Below are 7,759 nucleotides of genomic sequence, written 5' to 3'. Positions count from 1 at the left end.
TTTCACCGCATGCGGTGCATGCACCGATACATGGCATTTGCTTCAGTTAAACCCTTACGCCTCGCCGTATGAAAAAACAACACTTTGGTTCTTTTTTTCATGAAAGAACAGCAAGTTTATTGTGAAGGTTCAAAACACAAAAGGACCCTACCTGTATGTGTGGGCTGTTACCATTGCAGAGATTGTTACCCGTACCAACATCCCATTTCATCCCTTATCCCTAACCTTAACCATTCTAGCACAGTGGTGCGTAAGCACAACTGTCATTATTTACAGTGCCAACCACCTGCTAGGAGATGCCAGACTAGCACCCACAGGTGAGGGCTGTTACCCCCCAACCCCCTTACCTAAACTTAACCATTCTAGCACAGTGGTGCCTAAACCCAACTGTCGTTATTTGCAAAGCTGGCCTTACAATGCCGGCTTGGATAGGTGGCATTGCGAAGCCGACTTTACAAGGCCCACCCAGGGGGAGCCACCCATCGGCCCACAGAAAGGGGCTAACCTCCCCGGGTATACATTCAGGAAAAAGGGCCCACCTCAGCGCACCTTGACCTCCGGTCGGTCCCGGGAACCCACACTTAAGCCCCCCCGCTATGGCCACACTTAACCCGGCACGAAATATTTTCGTGCCCCTGGTATACCATTTCAATATTGCTAGGCCGGCTTTACAATGGCGAAGTGAAATTGCTAGGCCGGCTTTACAATGGCGAAGTGAAATTGCTAGGCCGGCTTTACAATGGCGAAGTGAAATTGCTAGGCCGGCTTTACAATGGCGAAGTGAAATTGCTAGGCCGGCCAACACACGTTTGAGGATCATCACTTGATGATCGTGGCTATTACCACCCTTACCCAACCGTCCCGTTCTTCTTTTCCTAAAACAACCGTCCCGTTATTCTTTTCCTAAACCCATCCGTCCCGTTCTTCTCTTCCCTAAACCCAACCGTCCCGTTCTTCTTTTCCTAAAACAACCGTCCCGTTATTCTTTTCCTAAACCCAACCGTCCCGTTCTTCTCTTCCTAAACCCAACCGTCCCGTTCTTACCGCGCGTCACGGAAACGTAAGCCCACCCGAGACCATTTCCTTAACCTAACTGGAGGAGGACGCTGGGGGTCTTAATCCTCTCCTCGGGGGGAGTTGTCAGCGGCGGCTCTTGACGTCCAAACTGTGGGATTGGTGGAGGATGTGGGGTGGAGGGGCTTCGCCATGGCGGGGCGCGCAGGACCTTTTTTTGTCACTTCATTTTATTCTGGAAGAAAGAAAAATGAACAAAAACATCCTTAGTGGAGTCAGAAATGCGGGTAAGAGACAATCATCCCTGGCATTTTTACTCTTCTTCTGTGCTGTGTTTCCAATTAAAGTTACAACAGGTACATTTTACTATTTGGTAAAACTTGTATGTACTATGGTTATACTGTAACTATTAGTTTTCTGTGCCTACACTGAAGAGTGACTTTGTGTCACTTTACAGTATATTTTCATTAGATTCACATGTATATATTGGCAGCACCGGGCAAAAGTATGACTTTCTTCTTTCAAATGGATTGTTCTAATTGTTCATTTTTTAACTATGCTATATTATTCTCACTTCAATATGACTGCTGTAAAACACAATCTTCTTGACACTCTTTGCATTGGTGTCATTCTCACTTTTGACCACTGGAGTGCAGTCTAAGACCACAAATGGAATTGAGATGCATTTTAAGACCTTTCAAGTCTGTTGCATTGAGAAGATCTAAAATTAAATGTAATATGACATTAACACATAATAAATACAGACAAAAATAAAACCCACATGTCACACACACAGACACACACAATTAAACAGACGGACTCACATGGACACACTCACACAGACACACACACACAACAGACACACACCCCAAGACACACACACACACACATACAGACCTGAACGGATGGATAGGCGTCCTCTTCATGCAAAAACTCTGCAGGGGCTGGATAAAGTGCAAAGAGATCCACAAGCATTCCTGTGTTGTCTTCTGCAATTGTGTCATTACAGTGTGCTATGCGCAATATTCGCCCCCTTGAACTTTTTGACCTTTTGCCACATTTCAGGCCTCAAACATAAAGATATAAAACTGTAATTTTTGTGAAGAATCAACAACAAGTGGGTCCCAATTGTGAAGTGGAACGAAATTCATTGGTTATTCAAACTTTTTAACAAATAAAAGCTGAAAAAGGGCGTGCAAAATTATTCAGCCCCTTTACTTTCAGTGCAGCAAACTCTCTCCAGAAGTTCAGTGAGGATCTCTGAATGATCCAATGTTGACCTAAATGACTAATGATGATAAATAGAATCCAGCTGTGTGTAATCAAGTCTCCGTATAAATGCACCTGCTCTGTGATAGTCTCAGAGGTCCGTGTAAAGCGCAGAGAGCATCATGAAGAACAAGGAACACGCCAGGCAGGTCCGAGATACTGTTGTGGAGAAGTTTAAAGCTGGATTTGGATACAAAAAGATTTCCCAAGCTTTAAACATCCCAAGGAGCACTGTGCAAGTGATAATATTGAAATGGAAGGAGTATCAGACCACTACAAATCTACGGAAGACCGGCCGTCCCTCTAAACTTTCAGCTCATACAATGAGAAGACTGATCAGAGATGCAGCCAAGAGGCCCATGATCACTCTGGATGAACTGCAGAGATCTACAGCTGAGCTGGGAGACTCTGTCCATAGGACAACAATCAGTCGTATACTGCACAAATCTGGCCTTTATGGAAGAGTAGCAAGAAGAAAGCCATTTCTTAAAGATATCCATAAAAGTGTCGTTTAAAGTTTGCCAAAAGCCACCTGGGAGACACACCAAACATGTGGAAGAAGGTGCTGTGGTCAGATGAAACCAAAATCGAACGTTTTGGCAACAATGCAAAACGTTATGTTTGGCGTAAAAGCAACATTACATCATCACCCTGAACACACCATCCCCACTGTCAAACATGGTGGTGGCAGCATCATGGTTTGGGCCTGCTTTTCTTCAGCAGGGACAGGGAAGATGGTTCAAATTGATGGGAAGATGGATGGAGCCAAATACAGGACCATTCTGGAAGAAAACCTGATGGAGTCTGCAAAAGACCTGAGACTGGGACGGAGATTTGTCTTCCAACAAGACAATGATCCAAAACATAAAGCAAAATCTACAATGGAATGGTTCACAAATAAACATATCCAGGTGTTAGAATGGCCAAGTCAAAGTCCAGACCTGAATCCAATCGAGAATCTGTGGAAAGAACTGAAACTGCTGTTCACAAACGCTCTCCATCCAACCTCACTGAGCTCGAGCTGTTTTGCAAGGAGGAATGGGCAAAAATGTCACTCTCGATGTGCAAAACTGATAGAGACATACCCCAACGCGCTTACAGCTGTAATCGCAGCAAAAGGTGGGCTGCAAAAGTATTAACTTAAGGGGGGCTGAATAATTTTACCGCCCACTTTTTCAGTTTTTATTTGTTAAAAAAGTTTGAAATAGCCAATGAATTTCGTTCCACTTCATAATTGGGACCCACTTGTTGTTGATTCTTCACAAAAATTACAGTTTTATATCTTTATGTTTGAGGCCTGAAATGTGGCAAAAGGTCGAAAAGTTCAAGGGGGCGAATACTTTCGCAAGGCACTGTATGTGTACACCTGATCTGCCGTTGTAGTTCTGTGGAAAATTACAGAAATTGCTATTATAGGGGATTCAGTGCAGACTGGGCAATTTTTCATTCAAGTATGAAATACAAGTGAACAAGGAGAAGCATGCATGACTTTAGATTCAATCCTAGCAGGCCAGTTCTTTTCCACAACAAAAATTGAATTAAATGTAAAGAATTGTTTGTTTGTTTTTGGTCTTGTGGTAGCTACATATATTTTACTTTTGACAATTCAAATCAAAATCTGTTTACCTTGCAATGCTGAGAGTGACAATGGCAGAGCACATGTTCCCCAGTGCAAGCAGGAAGCCGAGACCTGTATTCCAACCAATCACAGCACAATATGCTAATGAGTTTCTTCCCGAGAGTTCCTCACTCATATTCATCTCTATTCCTAACCCTAACCCCTAACCCTATCTACCCTACTCCTAACCTTAACCTCTTCCTAACCCCTACTGCCCCCCTCTCTATTCTTCACACTCTACCTCCCTACCCTCTATATTTTTCCTAAACTTAACCCTCTATTAACTACACCCCTAACCATAACCTCTTCCTATCCCCCTACTGCCCCCCCCCTCTATTTCTCATATTCTACCCCCTACCCCTATGTTCTTTCTAAAATGAACCCTCTATCAACCCTACCCCTTACCTTAACCCCTTCCTACCTCCCTATGGCCCCCCCCTCCACTCACCTTCCTCTTTTCACTTTCCCTCCCTTCCCCCTCCCTTCTTCTTTTACTTACCTCTTTTGCTCTTTCTCTTACCTTTTTATCTTTTTAATTTTCTTAATCTTAATTTTCTCCTCCTTCTATTTCCTCCTCTTCTTTTAATCTTACCTTTTTAACCTACACGCTCATTTATTTATTTGTTTATATTTTTTTATTATTTTTTCTTTTTTTCTTTATTTATTTATTTATTTATTTATTTATTCAGTATTTTATTTTTATTTCATTTTTTTATTCTATATTTCATTTACTTATTTATTATTATTATTTATCTATTTTTTTATTATTACCATTTTTATTTTTTCATTTATTTTTCATCTATTCTTAATATTTTTCTATCCATATTTATTTTTATTTAGTTATCTATCATTACTTTTCTAAATTTCTAATTTTATTTTTTTATAAATTTTTATTTTTTATTTTTTACTCTTATACATTGTCTTTATTTATTTATTATTTTTTCTCCCTATTTCTTTATTTACTTAACCCCTTCCTACCCCCTATGCCCCCCACTTTCCTCCTTTCAGTCTCCCTCCCTCCCCCCCTTCCTTTACTTACCTCTTTTCCTTTTTGTTTTTCTCTCCTTTTTACCTTCTATTTTTTCTTAATCTTCATTTCTTCTCCCTTCCATCTCCTCCTCTTCTCCTCTTTATTTATTTCTTTCCCTATTTCTTTATTTACTTAGGTTCTTCCTACCCTCCTATAAAACCCCCCCTCCACTTACCTTCCTCCTCTCAGTCTCCTTCCCTCCCACCTTCACTTACCTTTTTTCCCTTTCGTCTTTCTCTCCTCTTTATCTTTTATATTTTCTCTTAATCTTCATTTCTTCTCCCTTCCACTTCCTCCTCTTCCTTTCCTCTCTTTTTCTTTCTTCATTTATTTTATTTTTTATTATTATTTTTTATTTTTTTTTTTTTTAACTTTTTTATTTTTTTATTTTTTTATTTTTTTTTTATTTTTTATTTTTTTTTTTTATTATTTAATTTTTAATTTTTAATTTTATTTATCATTATTTCCCTTTATTGTTTCATTCTATATTTTACTATTTTATTTTTTTTTTCGTTTTTATTTTTTGTTATTTCTTATTTATTTCTATTTTATTTTTAAGATTTTCTTCTATTTAATTTTTACTTGTATATTATTATTTTCCTAATTTTTTATTCTTTATTCTTATCCTCTTTATTTACTTCTTTCCCTATTTCTTTATTTATTTATCTTATCCGCTTATTACTTTTATTTGTTTATTTACTATTTTTATTATTTTTTTTTATTAATGTTTTTTTAAAAATTTCATTTTTTTATTATTATTTTCCTTTTTATTTCTTATTTTTATCTACTATTTCTTACCACCCCTTTGTCTTTCTCTCCTTTCCTTTCTCTCCCTCTCTTTCTTTCTTTATATACTTACAATTTGCCCCAGATCTCTTAATTGTACCAGCTATTCTAATTTTTACATAAGAATCATATGAGCACATTCCTTACCTGGGTTGGGTGGGTTTCCCCTCTGGGGGGGCTTTGTACTGCTCGAGTTGGCTCCGACTGGTAGTTTGCGCATAAAGCCTCGGTGCCTCTGGCACCGAGACTTCATTTTCTTATCCCTATCCAGCCCGTACTCCAGCTGGGGCCCTCTCTTGCTGTCTGGTCCCTCCCTGGGCTTCCCCCCTTATCCCATTTTGCTGCATTTTCGTATGAGCCTTGCCGCCTCGGTCTCCAATTTGGAGGGCTATTATATAACACACATAAGTTATGGTTTTCATCTACTTCCAACTGATTTAACAGCTGCGGTTTCTAATCTTGCTAACCCCCCTTTTTATTTATCTTTAAATAAAACAGACTCTGTACTCAATAAGCTCTTTAGATTGCAATATCTCCAACAAGAATACATGTTTGTGGCTTGAGCGTATAAAGGTGCAACCTGACAGTGTATGACATAACCCTGCTTTGCTTGACACATCCACACACACTTGGTTGCATCATACATATTATTCATTGGGTTTCTGTGCGGTGTGAACTCAGTCTGACTTTCCCCTTAATAACATTTAATTATCCCCATATCAAACAACACCTTTTGCCCCTCCCACAACTATCCTACAAATACATACCAACACTTACCTCCTGGATACAAACCTCCGACGGAACTGGACTTCTCCTCACATGGTGATACAATTTTTTTAAAAAAAATTTTTTCTCCTTGCTGCACTATTGAATAGTGTCTTTTGGAAAAGTACTGAACTGAACACTTCTCATAAGAGACGTTTTTCATTTTATTTTTTTGTCCTCCTTTTCCCAACGTAACAACCAGACGAGAAGACATGGACAATTTTCCACCCTAAGGTCTGATCTTCTCTCCTCCACTTGTGGGTCGTCTTCATTTATTTTTATATAAATATATAAAACATCATTGTTTTTCTTTTTTTATATACATGCCTTATTGCTTGTTTATATTTATGGTTTCACTTTGATCGTGATGGTTCTTAGCTGTTCACAGTAAGTTACGTCCTCTTACGATTCATGATTGATGCAAGTTCCAATTACCTGTATTCATTTATTTTATACTTAATGCTCTTGACATCATTCCTCTCTCATGTCACACATATGCCTACAGGCCCATCAAGTTATGGAGCCCTTTAACCAACTCATACGAATTATAAGATTCTTATTGGACACAATTATTCATTAATATCCCAAATTTTTTTATTATGTCACAGTATTGTGACCCTTGCATATGCCTATGAGCGTGGAATGACTTACCTGTTCCATAAATACATTGTGCAATTTAATACCCTATTCTTGGATTATTTTGAATTTCTGATAATGTTAAAATAACCACACAGTTCAATTTTTCCCTTTTTTTAATAATACTTTATTTCATTATTTCTTATAAGATATAAATGTTTACAATGCATATATTGATCGTCTTTCATACTGCACTTTGTAATTGTAAATTCCCTTTATATTACGTTCCCTGAATGCAACATGATACACACAGCCTAAGCTGATTGGTCGAGAGCCTAGCGTTCGCTATTTACAGGAAGTGACATAGAAAACTCAGGTATATGCGCTTTTACCAGCTTCAGGACACCACTGTGAACAAGCTTCTCTTTAAAAATTGTTGTCTTTCAACCTGAAGAAGACATATTGTATGTCGAAACGCGTTGTTGAAAATAAAAATCATTGACAACACACCATCACGATCTCAAGATTCTTCGCTACCACTTAGTTCAACCAGTTTAGCTCCAGTTAGCTTGAGTCTGGCTTCCATTGCCTTCACGCTGACTACCAAGCTACAAGATGGACGGCTACCTTGACGACGACGATCCGGAATGGCAGATTGTAAGGTACCGTCGGGGTCGACTTTTCAATCCGGACTCAATTTT

Source organism: Perca fluviatilis, chromosome 2, assembly GCF_010015445.1.
Source record: "Perca fluviatilis chromosome 2, GENO_Pfluv_1.0, whole genome shotgun sequence".
NCBI classification, from domain to species: Eukaryota; Metazoa; Chordata; class Actinopteri; order Perciformes; family Percidae; genus Perca; species Perca fluviatilis.
This window is presented reverse-complemented; position numbering follows the sequence as displayed.